The sequence below is a fragment of the Salmo salar genome, chromosome ssa29 (assembly GCF_905237065.1).
Source record: "Salmo salar chromosome ssa29, Ssal_v3.1, whole genome shotgun sequence".
NCBI lineage: Eukaryota > Metazoa > Chordata > Actinopteri > Salmoniformes > Salmonidae > Salmo > Salmo salar.
The window spans coordinates 1,991,209-2,013,887 of NC_059470.1; positions in this window are offsets into that span (position 1 = coordinate 1,991,209).

Consider the following 22,679-nt stretch of genomic DNA (forward strand, 5'->3'; position numbering starts at 1 on the left):
GAAAGAGGGAGAGGGAGGAAGGAAGATAGAAACGTATTAGTCTGTGCCTAATATATCAAGTGATAATTATACATGTATAATATAGAAAACAAAAACAACAAACATCTGACTGTCTGGAATTTCCATCATTCAAGAAGACATCCATAAATTAACACTCTTCAGTGAAATTGTATTTACTACACTCAAGGTTTCCACTACACTGCGGCATATCTTTAATTAATCTGTCACTAATTGTACATTTAAATAATATCTGAGGCCTGGGGATATTAATTGCAAATAGCCTGGGTTTGCCTCCAATAATCTGCATGCCTACAGTGGTGGATCTGTCACAATGAGGCGTGAGGTAGATATCCCTAGGATTAGGCCTTATTAAAAGAAAGAAAGGTTCTTATCGGGAAAAGAAAAAGGTGGAGTCCATTTGTAGCATAGCTAGAAGAGATGAGACTGACTGTGCAGCAGTGAAAGAGGGAAATGTCCTGGGAGCGTCCTAAATGGCACCCTATTCCCTAAATTGTGCACTATGTTTGACCAGGGCCCATAGGGTTCTGGTCAAAAGTAGTGCAGTATATAGGGAATAGGGTGCCATTTGATATGCTGCCTTCTTTCAAATTTCAAAGGATGGTGTGGCCGGATTTGTTTTCTCCTCTTCCATCGAGTTATCAGCGGTTCCTTTCTGCATCCATCTCAAAAGGAAATTACTGAAATGGTGTATGACAAGAATAGCAAGCTGAATCTAGTAGCTTAAGCCGTATTCAATAATGCAATGTTTTCCCCAGTTTGATAAGACTAACAGGATCTGGACCGATATCGCTTCTATCACTCATTTTGCAGCATGCTTATCATCTCATTAAGTGCAAAGGCGGCGTATTTTAGAACTGAGCTGTGTCTTGTCAATTTAAATGGCTGAGATTAGCAACAGTGCTAATTTCAGAGGTTCTTAATGATGCTGTCTCTGATAACACACTAAAGATTGTAATCCTACTGGCCCTCCTGGGGGACGGTATGCTGGTTGTGTGTGTGTGTGTGTGTGTGTGTGTGTGTGTGTGTGTGTGTGTGTGTGTGTGTGTGTGTGTGTGTGTGTGTGTGTGTGTGTGTGAGGCAAGTTCTTGGTTTGTTATGATCAAGCAGCCCTGTTAACATAGGACAGAGAAAGAGATAAATGAGCCGTGATGAAGGTTTAAACTTCAGTGAACACTCAATTTTACATGATTCATTCATTAGCCACACAAACATCGACAGGAACGAATCGAAGCAAAACAGCAATAAGAAAAATCTATGGTGTTTCAATTAAAAATCCTCTGACAGTAAGAGTTTAGGTACTTCCCAAGCTCAGATTGCAAAATAATTAAATAGGGGCAGTTAAACTTAGGAACGCCCGCTCGCTGCACACCTTAAATGTTTTGACACCAAAATCAAACTGTACCATTAACTCTCTCCATTTCAACAGTGAAAAGGGACATTAATCTCTCTGTGTGTATGAGTGAGTTCTGACTGATAGGCAAAATTGCTATTCTCATTTCAACAGATTATAAAAATAGGGGGATTCAACTCAGAATCCTGGTTTTGAAACATTAAACACAGTGCGATAGCTCGTAAGGATATCTTGTAGGGACACATTTTCCCAAGGCGATGTATGGTATTGGTTGTAGAAAAAACTAACGGCTTATCTGTCAAATTTGACTATTAACCCCTGTGATGAGTTCTGGGGTGTCTGGTTCCTTTTATCTAAATTGAAAAACAGAATTATTTTTATATCATGGCATAGTCAGAGAATGCATTATACCTCGGCAGTGGCAAGGAAGGAGGAAATCATGGAGCTTTTCCCATTTTTCTTCTTGGGCAAGATAAGAAGGCATTTACTGGTTTGTGGACAGAGCTTATGAGAACAAAGCGATTCAGGCAAATAATTCCCCTTTTTTTCAAATTTCCCCGGGTTGCATTAATGGAATCCTTTAATGGAGAATAAAACATGTATCTAGTGATTACTATGGTGGTGTGGCAGAGTTATTACCTGCCCTGAAAAGTAACATGTCCCTGCCTCTACCTCCAGTTTCATGAAACACCTGCAACTGCTGTGGTCAGTCAAATGTAAGGGGGACTGAGTAATACTAATGAGATTTTAAAGTATTTCTGGTCTCATTTCTAAAATCAAATCAAATTGTATTGGTCCATACACATATTTAGCAGATGTAATTGTAACGAAAAGCTTGTGTTCCTAGCTCCAACAGTGCAGTAATATCTAACAATACACAACAATACACACACATCTTAAAAGTAAAATAATGGAATTAACAAATGTATAAATATTAGGACGAGTAATCATGTATATGATGGGATGTATAGACATTATGGACAGTATATGGATAGAATGTCTGAAGAATATGTAGGATAGAAGAGTATACTGTATGTACAGCAATAGTTAAATATAATAGGGCCTTGACTACAATACAGTATATGCATATGAAGTGGGTAAAACTGTATGTAAACATTATTAAAGTGAGCAGTGTTCCATTATTAAAGTGACCAGTGTTCCATGTTTATGTACATAGGCAACAGCCTCTATGGTGCAGGGTTGAGTAACCAAGTGGTAGCCAGCTAGTGACAGTAATTAAAGTTCAGGACCAGGTATTGGGCGGGGGCCGGCTAGTGGTGACTATTAACAGTCTGAAATAGAAGCTGTATTTCAGTCTCTCGGTCCCAGCTTTGATGCCCCTGTACTGGTCTTGCCTTCTGGCTGGTAATGGGGTGAACATGCTGTGCCTCAAGTGGCTGAGGTCCTTGATGATCTTCTTGGCCTTCCTGTGACACAGGGTGCTATAAATGTCCTGGAGGGCAGGCAGTGTGCCTCCGGTGATGCATTGGGCAGACCGGACCACCCTCTGGAGAGCCCTGCGGTTGTGGACGGTGCAGTTGCTGTACCAGGTGGTGATACAGCCCGACAGGATGCTCTCAATGATGCATCTGTAAAAGTTTGTGAGGATCTTTTCTTCAGCCTCCTGAGGTTGAAGAGGCACTGATGTGCCTTCTTCACCACACTGTCTGTGTGGATCTGAACCCTGCCCTGTGCAACTGGGTCCTGGACTTCCTGACGGGCATTTCAGATTGTCAGTGATGTGATACCCGAGGAACTTGAAGCGTTTAACATTCTCCACAGCAGCCCAATCAATGTGGATGGGGGTGTGCTCCCCCTGCTGTCTCCTGAAGTCCACGATAAGCTCCTTCGTTTTGTTGATGTTGAGGGAGAGGATATTTTCCTGGCACCACTCTTGCAGGGCCCTCATCTCCTCTCTGTAGGCTGTCTAGTCGTTGTTGGGAGTCGAGCCTACCCCTGTTGTGTCGTCTGCAAACGTCATGATTGAGTTGGAGACGTGCATGGCCACGCAGTATTCGGTGAACATGGAGTGCAGAAGGGTGCGATCACACACCCTTGTGGGGTACCTGTGTTGAGGATCAGCGTAGTGCACAAGGGGGCGAGCACACACCCTTGTGGGGTACCTGTTTTGAGGATCAGCGTAGTGCAGGTGTTATTCCCTACCTTCACCACCTGGGGCAGCCCGTCAGGAAGTCCAGGACCCAGTTGCACGGGGAAGGGTTCAAACCCCGGGTCCCGAGCTTAATGATGAGCATGGAGGGTACTATGGTGTTAAAACCTCTTACATCTAGACGTTCCGCTAGCGGAACACCTGCTCCAATATCCAATGATAGAATTCCTCAAAAATACAAAAACTTCCATTTTTCAAACATATGACTATTTCACAGCATTTTAAAGACAAGACTCTCCTTTATCTAACCACACTGTCCGATTTCAAAAAGGCTTTACAGCGAATGCAAAACATTAGATTATGTCAGCAGAGTACCAAGCCAGAAATAATCAGACACCCATTTTTCAAGCTAGCATATAATGTCACAAAAACCCAGAAGACAGCTAAATGCAGCACTAACCTTTGATGATCTTCATCAGATGACACACCTAGGACATTATGTTATACAATACATGCATGTTTTGTTCAATCAAGTTCATATTTATATCAAAAAACAGCTTTTTACATTAGCATGTGACGTTCAGAACTAGCATACTTCCGGAGGTATTTGCTAATAATTTACTAAATTACTCACGATAAACGTTCACAAAAAGCATAACAATTATTTTAAGAATTATAGATACAGATTTCCTCTATGCACTCGATATGTCCAATTTTAAAATAGCTTTTTGGTGAAAGCACATTTTGCAATATTCTAAGTACATAGCTCAGCCATCACGGGCTAGCTATTTAGACACCCGGCAAGTTTAGCACTCACCAATATCAGATTTACTATTATAAAAGTTTGATTACCTTTTGTTGTCTTCGTCAGAATGCACTCCCAGGACTGCCACTTCAATAACAAATGTTGGTTTGGTCCAAAATAATCCATCGTTATATCCGAATAGCGGCGTTTTGTTCGTGCGTCCCAGACACTATCCGAAATGGTAAATAAGGGTCACGCGCATGGCGCAATTCGTGACAAAAAAATTATAAATATTCCATTACCGTACTTCGAAGCATGTCAACCGCTGTTTAAAATCAATTTTTATGCCATTTTTCTCGTAGAAAAGCGATAATATTCCGACCGGGAATCTCCTTTTCGGCAAACAGAGGAAAAAATCACAAAGACGGGGCGGCCAGGTCACGCGCCTAAGCCCACAGTCCCTTGATCGGCCACTTGAGAAAGGCGATAAAGTGTTTCAGCCTGGGGCTGGGATGACAACATTCAGGTTTTTCCCGGGCTCTGAGCGCCCATGGACGACGTAGGAAGTGTCACGTTAGAGCAGAGATCCTTTGTAAAAGATAGAGATGGCAAAGAAGTTCCAGAAATGGTCAGACAGGCCACTTCCTGTAAAGGAATCTCTCAGGTTTTGACCTGCCATTTGAGTTCTGTTATACTCACAGACACCATTCAAACAGTTTTAGAAACTTTGTGGTATTTTCTAACCATATATAATAAGTATATGCATATTCTAGTTACTGGGTAGGATTAGTAACCAGATTAAATCGGGTACGTTTTTTATCCAGCCGTGAAAATACTGCCCCCTAGCCATAAGAGGTTAAAGGCTGAGCTGTAGTCAATAAACAGCATTCTTACATAGGTATTCCTCTTTTCAAGATGGGATAGGGCAGTGTGCAGTTCGATGGCGATTGAGTCATCCGTGGATCTTTCGGAGCGGTATGCAAATATCAGTGGGTCTAGTGTGTCAGGTAAGGTGGAGGTGATATGATCCTTAACTAGCCTCTCAAAACACTTTATGCTATGGGGCAATAGTAATTTAGTTCAGTTAACTTCGCTTTCTTGGGTACAGGAACAATGGTGGACATCTTGAAGCAAGTGGGGACAGCAGACTGGTACAGGGAGGGATAAAATATGTCCATAAACACTCCAGCCAGCTGGTCTGCACATGATCTGAGGACACAGCTAGGGATGCCGTCTGGACCAGCAGCCTTGCGAGGAAGAACACGTTTAAAAGTCTTACTCACATCGGCCACAGAGAACGAGAGCTCACCGTCGTTGGGAGTGGAGGTGGCCCGCGTCGGATGGCACTGTGTTTTCCTCTAATCGTCGAAGAAGGTGTTTAGCTTGTCATGTAGCAAGAAGTCAGTGTCTGTGGCATGGCTGGTTCTCCCTTTATAGTCCATGATTGTCTGGAGTCCCTGACACATACGTCTCGTTTCTGAGTCATTGAATTTGTGACTCCACTTTGTCTCTGTACTGATGATTTGCCTGTTGGATTGCCTTATGGAGGGCATAACTGGACTGTTTGTACTCAACCATAGTCCCAGTCACAATGCCATGGTTAAATGCGATGGTTTGTGCTTTCAGTTTTGCGCGAATGCTGCCATCGATCCACGTTTTTGGTTTGGATAGATTTTAACCTCCCTGGGCAAGGTGGGACTTCTTGCTCACCAATATCCAATGGTAGAGCGTGGCGCGAAATTCAAATACCTCAAAAATGCTATAACTTCAATTTTTCAAACATATGACTATTTTACACCATTTTAAAGACAAGACTCTCGTTAATCTAACCACACTGTCTGATTTCAATAAGGCTTTACAATGAAAGCAAAACATTAGATTATGTCAGCAGAGTACCCAGCCAGAAATAATCAGACACCCATTTTTCAAGCTAGCATATAATGTCACATAAACCCAAACCACAGCTAAATGCAGCACTAACCTTTGATGATCTTCATCAGATGACACTCCTAGGACATTATGTTATACAATACATGCATGTTTTGTTCAATCAAGTTCATATTTATATCAAAAACCAGCTTTTTACATTAGCATGTGACTAGCATGTGACTAGCATTCCCACCGAACACTGCCGGTGAATTTACTAAATTACTCATGATAAACGTTCACAAAAGCATAACAATTATTTTAAGAATTATAGATACAGAACTCCTCTATGCACTCGATATGTCCGATTTTAAAATAGCGTTTTTGGTGAAAGCACATTTTGCAATATTCTAAGTACATAGCCCTGCCATCACGGGCTAGCTATTTAGACACCCGGCAAGTTTAGCCTTCACCAAAATCAGATTTACTATAACAAAAATGTTCTTACGTTTGTTGTCTTCGTCAGAATGCACTCCCAGGACTTCTACTTCAATAACAAATGTTGGTTTGGTCCCAAATAATCCATCGTTATATCCGAATAGCGGCGTTTTGTTCGTGCGTCCCAGACACTATCTGAAATGGTAAATAAGGGTCGCGAGCATGGCGCAATTCGTGACAAAAGATTTCTAAATATTCCATTACCGTACTTTGAAGCATGTCAACCGCTGTTTAAAATCCATTTTTATGCCATTTTTCTCGTAAAAAAGCGATAATATTCCGACCGGGAATGTCCATTTAGCTAAACAGAGGAAAGAAAACAAAGCTTTCGGTCGACGCGGGCACGAGGCTGAGTCTCACAGTACTGTAACCAGCCACTACCCAAACGCGCTACTTTGTTTCAGCCAGAGCCTGTAATTGATAGAGATAATCAACAAGGCCAAGAAATGGTCAGACAGGGTACTTCCTGTACAGAATCTTCTCAGGTTTTGGCCTGCCAAATGAGTTCTGTTATACTCACAGACACCATTCAAACAGTTTTAGAAACTTTGGAGCGTATTCTATCCAAAGCTAATAATTATATGCATATTCTAGTTTCTGGGCAGGAGTACTAATCAGATTAAATCGGGTACGTTTTTTATCCGTCCGTGAAAATACTGCCCCCTAGCCATAACAGGTTAATGACTTGGAGAAGATCTGCAAAGAGGAGTGGGACAAAATCCCTCCTGAGATGTGTGCAAACCTGGTTGCCAACTACAAGAAACATCTGCCCTCTGTGATTGCCAACAAGGGTTTTGCCACCAAGTACTAAGTCATGTTTTGCAGAGGGGTCAAATACTTATTTCCCTCATTAAAATGCAAATCATTTTATAATATTTTTGACATGCGTTTTTCAGAATTTTTTGGTTGTTATTCTGTCTCTCACTGTTCAAATAAACCTACAGACTGATCATTTCTTTATAAGTGGGCAAACGTACAAAATCAGCAGGGGATCAAATATTTTTTTCCCCCACTGTATGTTGGGCTTTGTTTGGGATGATCTCCAATAGAGGCAGCTGGTCATCGTTGTCTCTAATTGGAGATCATACTTAAGTAGGTGTTTTTCCCACCTGGGTTTGTGGGAGATTGAATTTGAATAAGTGTATGTTGTAACTCTTTGTCACGGTTTGTTGTTTTTGTTCATTCAGTTTATTTGTATGTATTGCATAGTTTCATAGTTTAGTAAAGAAAATGTGGAACATACACACGCTGAGCTTTGGTCCACTCCTTCATCATACGACAACCGTGATACATTGAGACTGGTGTTCTGCGGGTACTATTATATGAAGCTGACAGCTGACAGGATTTTCTAATGATAAATGAGCCTTTTAAAATGATAATATTTGATTACCTAACACAACGTGCCATTGGAACACAGGAGTGATGGTTGCTGATAATGGGCATCTGTACGCCTATGTTGATATCCCATGAATAATCTGCCGTTTCCAGCTACAATAGTCATTTAAAACATTAACATGTCTACACTGTATTTCTGATCAATTTGATGTTATTTTAAATGGACAAAAAAATAGCTTTTCTTTCAAAAATAATGACATTTCTAAGTGACCCCAAACATTTGAACGGTAGTGTATATATGTATATACAGTTGAAGTCGGAAGTTTCCATACACTTAGGTTGGAGTCATTAAAACTCATTTTTCAACCACTCCACAAATTTCTTGTCAACAAACTATAGTTTTGGAAAGTCGGTTAGGACATCTACTTTGTGCACGACACAAGTCATTTTTCCAACCATTGTTTACAGACAGATTATTTCACTTATAATTCACTGTATCACAATTCTAGTAGGTCAGAAGTTTACATACACTAAGTTGACTGTGCCTTTAACAGTTTGGAAATTTCCATAAAATGATGTCATGGCTTTAGAAGCTTCTGATAGGCTAATTGACATCATTTGAGTCAATTGGAGGTGTACCTGTGGATGTATTTCAAGGCCTACCTTCAAACTCCGTGCCTCTTTGCTTAACATCATGGGAAAATCAAAATAAATCAGCCAAGACCTCAGAAAAACAACTGTAGACCTCCACAAGTCTGGTTCATCCTTGGGAGCAATTTCCAAACGCCTATAGGTACCACGTTCATCTGTACAAACAATAGTACGCAAGTATAAACACCATTTGACCCAAGTTAAACAATTTAAAGGCAGTGCTATCAAATACAAATTGAGTGTATGTAAACTTCTAACCCACTCGAAATGTGATGAAAGAAATAAAAGCTGAAATAAATAATTCTCTCTACTATTATTCTGACATTTCACATTCTTAAAATAAAGTAGTGATCCTAACTGACCTAAGACAGGGAATTTTTACAAGGATTAAATGTCAGGAATTGTGAAACTAAGTTTACATGTATTTGGCTAAGGTGTATGTAAACTTCTGACTTCAACTGTGTATGTATGTATGTATGTATGTATGTATGTATGTATGTATGTATGTATGTATGTATGTATGTATGTATGTATGTATGAATGAATGAATGAATGAATGAATGAATGAATGTATCTAGATATATATATACATTTACCCCAAAAATATATGGGTGATTGGATATGATGCAGACAATTACATTGATGGAAGCAACAATATATCCGCAATATGGTCCACCCCATAAATAACGGAGAAAAAAAGTCAGGGGCTTTTGCAGATAGAAGTAGGTTACGACTGTTCAGAATGATGATATGATAAGAGGGTATGATACGTTGACTGTTTATAGATTTATAAACCCTAAACAACTTGAGTCAGGGGTAAATCCATATTCAGGTTACTGACAAAATAATAGAAACACTTGAGTAAATTAGGCATACAACATGTATTGAAAGCAGGTGCTTCCACATAGCAGTGGTTCCTGGGTTAATTTAGCAATTAACATCCCATTATGCTTAGGGTCATCTTTAACAATGCTGGGCAGGTCATTGTTTTGGCCATTATTTTGGCTACCATGGCTATGCCCCCATAGGATGACAATGCCCTCATCAATAGGCTACAAGTGGTCACTGAATGGTTTGATGAGGATGAAAAAGATGTAAACCACATGCCATGGCTGTCTCAATCACCAGATCTCAACCCAATTGAAAAATTATGGGAGATTCTGGAGCGGCTCCTGAGACAGCGTTTCCTTTATTTTTGTAGATCTACAGAATGTTATTCTATGGGTGGATCCTTCTTCTATATTCTAATTGTCTCATTTGTGAACTATTGGCCGGGTACTTTATTAAACACTGAACATAAACTACAGAAACAAAATAGTTTGTGATTTATAAACTACTGAAATTAGTTATGCTTTATAAAACCAAGAGAGGAGCCAACTGCTTCTCCTGTTGAAGACCCTGATGAAGGAGAAGTCTGAATACAGGTCTGAGAATAGTTGAGCTAGGTCTTGTCCTAAATGGCACCCTATTCCTTACGGGCCCAGGTCAAAAGTAGTGCACTATATAGGGAATAAGGTATTAATTCAGTCCCTGAAAATGTGGGCTGAAACTTTATATTTGCTGATCTCTTATTGCTATAAATCATTTATGTTTTTGTAGTTTCCTAAGACAGAAAGAAAATTACATTTTGTAAAATACTCCAATTGGTGTGTAATTCACTGTAAGCGAAGAGGGATGATCTAAAGTCATTGGGAATGAATTTGGAAAAATGATGCCGTTGGATATCCAATGGAGTGTGTGGAACAGGATGAGGATATCTATCCATCTTTGTAGGAGCAAGACAAAGAGAAAAAGGAGTAAACCCTTGTTCTCATTTCAGCCATGTTTTGATAACGATTTTCAGACTGTGTAACGTGCATGAGATGTGTGCGTGTAAAGTGGCTACACTTTCAAACACAGCGAGTTTCTAAAACTCTATATACTGTACTGAAGTGTGTACAGTACTGTAGGTAGGAGTGAGCAGACATGGTTTACAGAGCAGAAAAGCCATTAGATGAACATAACATCACAGATCTAGAGCAGAACAGGGAAAAGATAGACTGCAAGCACACGGCAAATTATCTTCCTTAGATGGTTACGGTTTGGGAGTATGAGTGAGGATCGGGAGGAAAAGCAAAAGTCTTGTAGACTAAACACGAACAGCTGAACCCTCCATGGAATGGCCTCTCATGTTTAATCCGTTCATTTATTTTTAAGGATGTTTAAAGCCCTTTACAATGAGGCTTTTAAAGGACATAAAGGATACAAACTTCAAACGAGAGGATTAAGGGTGTGCAGATGAGTAGATGGTAGATAATAATAGAATATGAGGGCAGGGTCCCACACCAAGCTATACCAACATGGGATTGCTCTTTTAGATTGAGAATGTTGGCTATAGCCAGGTGGGCCTTTCAGAACAGATATTCTCAGACTGTTGCCAACACCAGAAGCCTACCTCCTTCTCACCCATACCACACACACACACACACACACACACACACACACACACACACACACACACACACACACACACACACACACACACACACACACACACCAAATACCCTGATAAATAAAGAATGAAAAAGAGGTGAGTGAAATATGACATCACAGTCTACAGAATTAAATTAGGTACGGCACAATACGAGTGTCCTGTTCAATTCATGACATTGAAATGTGCAACAAAATGGATACCAATCATGCAAAGTAAATGCAATTAACATGCAAATTACAAATAAACCACCATTGCAGAAGACGGGCAGTCTGTTATAAGCAATTCTAAAAGGGGATTGTATGTTTGGCAAACTATTACAACCTTTTGTTTGCTGTTCTTGTCAGGTATAACCACCACTTACAAGACATATGTTGACATTAGCACTAGGCTTTACTGATAAATATGCTCTCACTACACCTGATTTCCAGATAGATAGCAGACTGAGTTTTGGACAGCATCCTCTTGTATTTACCTCTGGAGTAAAACTTCAGACAGCTGTAATTATTTTTCCAATGGCTTCTGTGTGTTTGTCTAGGGTATGGAATTGGAGTGAGACTGAGGGTATTGGTATTTCATTTTGTCAGGTGGCGTCAGTCAGTTCCCCATAGCTCTGCCCTCACCAGATAGCCATGCTAAACAAGCAGACATTTAGATTTTCTGTCCCCATCCATTCACTTATTCTTCATTGTAAAACCTTCCACAAGTCAGGATTTTTAGATCTCCTTCGTTTTAACCAATCGTGCTAAGCAGAACCTTTTGAACATGGAAAGTGTTAATAGATAGTTGATAAACTGTTGATTGAATTACTCCGGCATGGGTTTTGACCACCGTTCACTGGATACTGAGTACTCTCTGAGGACTTTGCATATGGGAATGAGGCCTACAGACCAGCATTGTCTGTTTAGGCCCCTGAAGTCCAGAACACACATAACATGTGCTTCAATGTTCCATACGGCTTTGCTTCTTGTAAACACCAGGCCTCATTCACTTTCCACCATCCCACCTCTCTCTCTCTCCCCCCTTTTTTCCACCATCCCCCTCTCTCTCTCTCTCTCCCTCTTTTCCACCATCCCCCCTCTCTCTTTTCCACCATCCCCCCCTCTCCCTCTCCCTCCCTTTTTTCCAACATCCCTCTCTCTCTCTCTCCCTCCCTCTTTTCCACCATCCCCCTCTCTCTCTCTCCCTCCCTCTTTTCCACCATCCCACTCTCTCTCTCTCTCCCACCCTCTTTTCCACCATCCCTCTCTATCCTATGGATGCATGTAGCTACCAGGTGATCTCATTTCTGCCTTCTACCCCCCACGTTCCCCCTCAGTCATCAACTCCCCTGACTGGTTTTGTGGGCTCTAAATGGAGTGTGGCCTATTGTTGCTTAGCTCACACACCGGATCTGTGGATGGACAGACAAGAAACCAAACAGATTAGAGCTAAGAAAATAAATCCCCATCACCGAAAGAAAACATTTTTCGAAGCTATTACCTTCTCCGGCCGTGAAAATACTGCCCCCTAGCCCCAACAGGTTAATGGAATGAATATACCCCTCTGAAAAGCATGTTTGTAAGTGAGAAAGGACAAGAGTGGTGGGTTGTGAAGTAATTACAGGTGATTTGAGTGGGGAGATTGGGGTGAGAGGAAGTCTAACGGACTCCAAGCGATATAGAAGGCAACATGCAAGCCCAGTAAAGTAATCCATATGTGTTGTCTGCAACTGTTATCATAATTTCCCAAGCAGTAACATTTTCTGACACCAGTCTTATAACTTTCCGAAACTGGCAGGCTGCTAATCCCTCCTTGATCCTGTAGCCAAGCAAAACTGCATCGGCTACATTTGTGATTAGCCGAGAACTGTGCCAAATGCTTCTAAATCAAAGTGACATCACAATCGGCTTCTTACAGAAGTAGAACGACTGTGGAGAACCCGAATTATGTTGGTCAATGATGACTCACGTCTTCTCAGCAGTCTAGTGGGTATGTCTCAAATGGAAACCTATTCCCTATTTAGTGCACTACTTAGATTTTCCACTTTTCCGATTGGCCCAGGTCCAAATTAGTGCACTATATATAAGGAATAGGCAGCATCCTCGAACATGTTCTTTAGACTAGCGGGTGAAATTTTACACAAACACAGGTGGCCTGGTTATCCAAACCACTAATGTCTGGCCTTACTGTGACAGAGATGTGCGTTTCCTGTCTCTCATCACTGCTTGGATACTTTGGTCCATTTGTGACAGGGCAGGGGTCAATGCTCCCCAGCCAGGCAGTACCGAGGTCAGCTGTTAGCTGGCGGTATTGAATTTCCTAGGTGGTAAACTGAGGCCTGTACATACATTACCGGTCAAAAGTTTGGACACACCTACTCATTCAAGGGTTTCTCTGTATTTTTTAATCTATTTTCTACATTGTAGAATAATAGCGAAGACATCAACACTATGAAATTGCACATATGGAATCGTAGTAACCAAAAAACGGTTAAGGAATCTTAATATATTTTATATTTGAGATTATTCAAAGTAGCCAACCTTTGCCTTGATGACAGCTTTGCACACTCTTGACATTCTCTCAACCAGCTTCATGAGGTAGTCACCGTGAATGCATTTCAATTAAAAGGTGTGCCTTGTTAAAAGTGAATTTGTGAGGTATGATGGTATGGGGTGCTTCGCTGGTGACACTGTCAGTGATTTACTTAGAATTCAAGGCACACTTAACCATCATGGCTACCACAGCATTCTGCAGCGATATGCTATCACATCTGGTGGGACTATGATCTGTTCTTCAACCGGACACCTCCAGGCTGTGTAAGGGCTATTTGACCAAGGAGTGTGATGGAGTGCTGCATCAGATGACCTGGCCTCCACAATTACCCGACCTCAACCCAAGTAAGATGGTTTGGGATGAGTTGGACCGCAGCGTGAAGGAAAAGCAGCCAACAAGTGCTCAGCACATGTGGGAACTCCTTCAAGAGTGTTGAAAAAGCATTCCTCATGAAGGTGGTTGAGAGAATGCCAAGAGTTTGCAAAGCTGTCATCAAATGAAAGTGTGGCTACTTTGAAGAACCTCAAATATAAAATATGTTTTGTTGAACAGTTTTTTGGTTACTACATGATTCCATATGTGTTATTTCATAGTTTTGATGTCTTCACTATTATTTTACAATGTAGAAACTAGCAAAAATAAAGAAAATCCTTGAATGAGAAGGTGTGTCCAAACGTTTGACTGGTATTGTGGCTCTCCATCCTGACCCTGTCACAGCTAATAAAGTTTCCTGTTCCCAGAAGGCCCCAGAGGACCACACTACCAACAACTCAGATACATGAAATGTATCCAAAATGGCACCATATTTATCCTATAGTGCACTACTTTTGACCAGGGCTCATAGGTTATCCAGAAGACCATGCTACCAATGACTCAGATACATGGGATGTGTCCCAAATGGCACCATATTTCCCATATTGTGCACTACTTTTGACCAGGGCCCATAGGTTCTCCAGAGGACATTGATACTAACCACTTAGATACATGGGATGCATCCAAAATGGCACCATACTTCTCATATAGATCCGATGAGAAAAGTTTGGGAGGGAGGGGGGGCTTTGGATCAGACTACAGGTTGTAAGTGATTGAGTGATGCACGTTTGGAACAATACTGGCTGTATCCAATAGGTTTGGGAGGGGGGGCTTTGGATCAGACTGCTGGCTGTTCTTGGGAGGGAAGGGGGGCTTTGGATCAGACTACTGGCTGTAAGCGAACGAGTGATGCACGTTTGGAACAATACTGACTGTATCCAAGGCTCAGCCAATCATAACAACAGAATGCAGCACACGACTGAAGAGAGAAGAGACAACCAATTTGCTAGTTACAGCATCAGCGTGTGCTCTGGAAAGACAGCAGAGAGTAGAAAGGCAGTTTTCCATTTACAGTAGCACGTCCCCTGAACGATAACGAAGAGGTAGGTGATGAAGGACATAAAAAAGATTAATAACATGAAATTGTAGACTCTGGTAGGGACATGGAATCATTTTATTATGCTGGGGGATGTGCTTTAATCAACATACTCCAAATGCCATGTTAATGCAAGGATTTTGAAGCTTATGCATAAATCCTGACCAACAGAACACACACCAAAGGCAAGTGGGTGCATGTCTGTTGAATAAACCCACGGACGGGTATAACAGTTCAACATATACATTGATATGTGTCTGACGGATATAACAGTTCAAGGAAACACAAATGGCATCTCTTTGTCCAATTTTTTCTCTTTCTTTCTCTCTCTCCCTTTTCCTCTCTCATTCATCTGCATGATCACCCTGCACATGCAGCCAGTTCCGTATTCCGAATAATGCACCTACGCCATTATCTATGGTCCGGGGCGGTGTGTAATTCTACCATCTGGGAGCGGCACAGGGACCTCTGATTGGTCCGTTGCCTTTGTCTTTCTTTACATCTGAATCTCTTAGAACCTCTCCAGGAAGGCTTTGACTGACAGCTCTCAATATACCAAGTCTATGTGATTATAATCACACACCCAACCCAAGCTGCCATGCCCTCTTCCCCTCATCCCCCTTTCTATGGGGAAGGAACATTCCCCATTGCAAACAGACAGGTTTGATCCTCAAAGCACTTTCAGAGGAGAAAAGGGGGAAAGCATAAAGATGCGACACACACACATAAAAACAGCCACAACGCCCCTGAATTTCTTTTGACAAAGAGGAATGTGCAATATATTCTTACAGTAATAATATGAAACCAAAGGCAACCAGGAGGACACTTAATTGGAGAAGAGTGATGTTGACATTGAGACTGGTGTTTTGCAGGTACTATTTAATAAGGCTGCCAGTTGAGGACTTGTGAGGCATCTGTTTCTCAAACTGTGCACCAGGGCACAAATCACTCTTTCTATTCTGGTTAGAGCCAGTTTGATCTGTTCTCTGAAGGGAGTAGTACACAGCGTTGTACGAGATCTTCAGTTTCTTGGCTATTTATCGCATGGAATAGCCTTCATTTCTCAGAACAAGAATAGACTGATGAGTTTCAGAAGAAAGTCATTTGTTTCTGGCCATTTTGAGCCTGTAATCGAAACCCACAAATGCTGATGCTCCACATACTCAACTAGTCTAAAGAAGGCCAATTGTATTGCTTCTTTAATCAGGACAACAGTTTTCAGCTGTGTTAACATAATTGAAAAAGGAGTGATGATTGCTGATAATGGGCCTCTGTACGCCTATGTAGATATTCCATAAAAAATCTGCTACAATAGTGTGTCCCTCTAAAAATTCCAGCTACAAAAGACATTTCCAACATTAACAATGTCTACACTGTATTTCTGATCAATTTGATGTTATTTTAAATGGACAAGAAATGTTGATTTTCTTTCAAAAACAAGGACATTTCTAAGTGACACCAAACTTTTGAATGGTAGTGTATATACAGTATTCCTAAACTCTTGCTCTGTGCTAGACTTTATGTACAATTCGTATAATGTTATTTTAAACTGCGTCCCTGTGGCTCAGTTGGTAGAGCATGGTATTTGCAATGCCAACATGGTGTGTGCAATGCCAGGGTTGTGGGTTTGATTCCCACAGGGGGCCAGTATAAAAAATGCATGAAATGGAATGTATGCATTCACTACTGTAAGTCGCTCTGGATAAGAGCACCTGCTAAATGACTAAAATGTAATGTAAATGCAGTATTTAACATAGGCAACACTATGGGATACGCTGCTCATGTAAATTCATGTGGTGGAATTTACAGCCTTAGGATGTGACTCTGATCACTGTTGCCCTTTGGTTTCTCTACCCCCTCTCCAAATGTTTTGATTGCAGTTATTGAAATAAATGTATGTATATTTCTAACTTTCACGTTCTTTAGTTTCTGCGTGTCTCAGCAGAGAGTGCAGTGTCCCTGGATTCAGAACAAAAACGTTTTAGGTAAAACATTTCTTTCTCATGACCACATTAAAGACTTTTGGAAACACTTTAAATTCTGTAAATATAATTTGGGAGAAGAAACTGTTACGCTGGCCTATTCTATTCAAACTACCTGAATGATGCATTGTGGGTAATCGGTATGGTATACCCCACACTCTATAAGCTGGGTCATGTTGAGTAGGTACAAAATGGGAGAAAGAAAACATTTTGAAAAATATAAAATTGGGGAGGTACTCACTGAACTTGACCCATAAGAACACATTGAATTGCATTCATAATGGAAGACCATATTGCATCTTCATATACCAAATGCACCCTGTACAAATCATTGGTAACCTACATAACACGTCCCTTTCACTGAACAGTGCTGAGGTTTGTAATACAAGATGAGAAAACAAATTAGTAGGAGATCAAGCCCTCTATCCCTTTGAAGGCTATGATGGGCTTCACTTACTGGTCAAGAGCAGTCCGGTCCACTGGGAAGCACTGTGCCATCATCTATCTGGTAATGGAAGGATTCAGAAGCCTTCTGCATTATATATGAGCTACAGTACAGCAGGGATGCATCCCAAATGGCACCCTATATATAGAATAGGGTGCCATTTGGGATGCATTCTTGCTGTACTGTACTTGCTGTACAATTTTACTTCTTTAGATAAACAGCCCTAATGTTGGAAAGAAACATCATTAATTTGACATCCAGAGTCAAATGTATTTATTGTCCAAGCTATAGTAAACATTATTTTACATACAGGAGTTATTTAAAGGAAAAAAAGAGTTTGGTCTGCTTTGTGTTTTTATTTTTGGCCATGGAAAAAATCTTGTGATACTGGTATCGTCACAGCCCTACTATATAGGGAATAAGTTGCCATTTGGAATGCAGCCCATTACATCAAGGTGGGATGGTTAGAGGGGCCTGGAGAGGAATCAAAGTACAGATCTAGCTTATCCTGTTTCTGCACGTCATATATTATGAAGGACAGAGGACAGAATACCTGCTAAAGTCGCCCCCTCCCACCTTCACCCTTTTGTTGTGTATTATAGATTCAGAATATAATACATTGGGCTTACATTGAAGAGGGGAGCTAATGGAAAAAGGCCCTTACGTAACAGGACACAAACTGTCCCTTTCTGCATACCAATGACTGATGTACCAATGAGATTCAGCATGGGAACGTTGATGTGAGTTGACTGTGGGAAGGAAGTGGCTTGGCTAACAAAATAACCATGGCTCTGTAGACAAGAAGAGAGTAGTCCTGATCAATAGGGCCTTGAGAGAGCTATCAATCAGTCTGAATCAGCCTGGCCCAGTAAATTATGGTTTTATTAGTATTGAGCTGGCTGTCCGTCCATCCGCTATAGATGGGGATGGGACACATGCATTTAAATGTGTTCCCCAATGAAAAGAGAGGGGGCAGAGGGAGGGGGGAGAGAGATTTGCCTCTGACCTTTCCTTGAATGCTGTAATATAATGTTATGGGGAGTGTTTGAGGCCCCATTAGATCATGACATGATGGGGGATCAAGACGTCACACCTCGCGTGCTTTCTCCTCGTCTCCTTCTCAAAACCCATTGGAGGAGGTCAGAGGGGAGGGACCTCTGGCTTTCTTATCCAATGGGTTTTGAGAAAGAGACGAGGAGAAAGGATGCGAGGAGTATGCATTTGAGATTTTGTCATAGTAGATCAGAATGATTCATGATGGAGGATTAGAGAGGGAACTGAGTAAGAGTGGAAAAGTAGACAGTGGAACCTCAGAAGCACAACTCTCCACTCCACTGCAGGGCCACTAAACCGCAGCTGGTTTCAGCAGACTAACTCATTTAGGAGAAAGCAAAGGAAACTCAATTCGTACAATTCAGAGCATATTTGTTTAAATCAGGTGGGTGTGTGCAATGGTGGATTGCAAGGGTAGAGTGTTATATTAGCTCTTAATTCAGCTCATTTCAGTTACTCTGTTCAGTATGAACGCAAAAGCGGTTATTCTATTAATTCTTACTCATGATCACTCTGAACACGGACACACACATCAACATGTATTTTAGTTTGAAGATATGTATACTTTCAATCCCCCTGAACACAGTATATTTTCCTTACACTATTTCCCTAACACAGCTATTTCCCTCGCCCTCGCCCAGCTATAGTCACATACGGGTCTGACCGACGGCACACCAACAATTTCGTTGCACACCAACAGACTCCCTGCACCTTACCACACATTCCCTCACTCACACACATGCTCACAAAAAGGCTCAAACACACACACAAACACACTCCTACACCACACACAAACATCGCACCACACACATTCTGCTGCTACTGGACTCCTATTTATTATTACTGCACAATGTCTATTTATTATTGCACGTGTAAATATCCCACTTCAATATGTTTGATTGCAAATGTTTATCCTATTTGTATTCATAGAAATGTTATGACTTTTATTCACTTATTTACATTCCTATTGTTGTTGCATTGTTGAGAGGTGAACCTGCAAGTAAGCATTTTGTTGCACTTTGTATTCCATGGAAATCATGTGTATATGGCAAATAAACAAACTTGAACTTCATACAATCATATTTGTCTTGCACTGGGCTAATACAGACAGGGGAATGAGAGATGAGGGGAAGTTAATGAGAAGAGTTATCGACTGGTCCAACCGTGGCCAGGATGTGGCAGTTTAAGGAATGTAATTACTAACAGCACTATGGGTCAAATTGTCTGGATTAAGGTCATATAATTAGGCTGAAGGGGGGACTGTAATGCCCAGAGAGCAAACACACTGCCTGGTCATTAACTACCCTGGGCTAGGTGGGACGCTTGCATCCCACCCTAGTCAACAGCCAGTGGAATCACGTGGCGCGAAATACAAATACCTAAAAAATGATATAATTTCAATTTCTCAAACATATGACTATTTTACCCCATTTTAAAGACAAGACTCTCGTTAATCTAACCACATTGTCCGATTTCAAAAAGGCTTTACAGCGAAAGCAAAACATTACATTATGTCAGGAGAGTACCCTGCCAAAAATAAACACACAGCCATTTTCAAAGCAAGCATATATGTCACAAAAACCAAAACCGCAGCTAAATGCAGCACTAACCTTTGATGATCTTCATCAGATGACACTCCTAGGACATTATGTTATACAATACATGCATGTTTTGTTCAATCAAGTTCATATTTATATCAAAAAACAGCTTTTTACATTAGCATGTGATGTTCAGAACTAGCATTCCCACCGAAAACTTCTGGTGAATTTACTAAATTACTCATGATAAATGTTCACAAAATACATAACAATTATTTTAAGAATTATAGATACAGAACTCCTTTATGCAAACGCTGTGTCAGATTTTAAAATAGCTTTTCGGCAAAAGCACATTTTGCAATATTCTGAGTACATAGCCATCACGGCAAGCTATTTTGACACCCACCAAGTTTGGGACTCACTAAACTCAGAATTACTATTAGAAAAATTGGATTACCTTTGCTGTTCTTCATCAGAACGCACTCCCAGTACTTCTACTTCAACAACAAATATTGTTTTGGTTCCAAATAATCCATAGTTATATTCAAATAGCTCTGTTTTGTTAATGCGTTCAAGACACTATCCGAAGGGTGATGCGCCGGCGCATAATTTCAAAATATTCCATTACCGTACTTAGAAGCATGTCAAACGCTGTTTAAAATCAATTTTTATGCTATTTTTCTCGTAAAATAGCGATAATATTCCAACCAGGCAACGTTGTATTCATTCAAAGGCTGAAAGAAAAAAATGGAGAATTCGCGCATCTCACTGTCCCCAGGCTGACCACTCACAAACTCTCCTGCTGTTCTTCGCCCAGAGACAGCAGACACCCCCCATTCCACTTTCGGGCGGCTTTAGAGAATCAATGGGAGCCTTAGAAAGTGTCACGTTACAGCACAGATGCTGTATTTTCGATAGAGATGCAACAGAAGGACAACAAATTGTCAGACAGGGCACTTCCTGTATGGAATCTTCTCAGGTTTTGGCCTGACATATGAGTTCTGTTATACTCAGACACCATTCAAACAGTTGTTGAAACTTTAGAGTGTTTTCTATCCAAATCTACTAATTATATGCATATTCTCGTTTCTGGGCAAGAGTAGTAACCAGTTTAAATCGGGTACGTTTCTTATCCGGCAGTGCAAATACTGCCTCCTAGCCCCAACAGATGCAACTTTTCTTGTGTGTGTACGGCATATGTGTGCGTCATCCGGTAGAGATTTGAGGAACTCCTGATGAGACTTTCTGAAGTCTGAAAAGCACTCTCACTCAAATCTCTCACACAATCTCTCACACACACACACAGTATGCACACACACTTATGCATAGATGCACACATAAGTGTGTACGTACGCGCACGCTTATGCACACAAACACACACTAACTAATGAACCAGATGCACTTAATCTAACCAGATACTCTGGAGGCTGTTTAATCAGTTCACATTCTTTGTCTCCTCCATCTAAGATCTGTCCATATGTTCACCATTTATTCTGAAAAGTCAACTATTTTCTCAACCTGTGACAGTGTTTTTATAAGCCTCCCCAGCCACCAGTTTCACCAGATAAAAAAACAAAACAGAATAACCAATAAAATAAATCCTCTGTTTTACAATTTGAACCTTATTCAGCCCGATTCACCCTGGACCAGGCTTTATTAGAACTCAGAGAGTGAATGTGGCTCTGACTGTAATTGTGTTGACCCCTTAATTCTTGCCCATCACCAATCCTTCCCTTCACTCTGCTCTTATCAAACCTGGGCTAGATAAATTCCTCAGCTCCCAACTTCATTAAACCCCTCATTTATATTGAACTGACAGACCATGTCAAGTCTGTCCCCCGCCTGCCCCAGCCATCACTGTAGACCCAGCACAGCTGTATTACCCCAGCAGACTACAGAACCGACACAACAGCACAAGTCTGGTCCTACAGACAGCATGGATCTTTCCTCCTCCACAATCCTCTCAAGTTTGTTTCTCTATTTGTTTTCCTGAAGAATCTGCCTCTCTTTCTTCCTCCTCTCCTTCTCGTCTCTCCTGTCCTTTACTGTCCGTGTTATTTGTTTAGCTCTGGTTTCCATTGCTGTTGGCTGGCGGCCAGGTCTGAGTTTTGAGATGGCAGTCTCTCTCCAGGTCTGGGTTCAAGCTCTCTCTCTCTCTAGCTGGGAGGAATATTCTGTAACATATCTGATGGAGGGGAAACTCCTCCTATATTCCCTTGGCGTAAAGTAGTAATGCGTGTGTGTGCGTGTGCGCGTGAAACAGGGCCAGACACGCATGCGCACGTATGTGCGTGTGAAACAGGACCAGGCCCCTCTATTTGGAACGTACTCTGTTCTCTAACCAGTGGCACTTGGCTCCCTCTCTAGCAGGTGACTGCCAAACAATGCTGTTTGATCCTTTCTCTTTTCTCTTTCTCTCATCTGGGGGTGTAAAATGTTCTGTTATTGTCTGGATCCCGTAATGCTCATTCATCAGAGAACTTTCCCAACATAGCCTGTATACTGTGGTTGTGTCCCAAAAGGCACCCTATTCCCTAGATAGTGCACTACTTTTGACCAAAGCCCTATGGTCCATACAAAAATGTACTGTATGTAAAAGGGACACATTTGGGACACAAGCTGTTGACAAAGACAGAATGTTTTTACCATTGATTACTTTTCCTCATTAGGT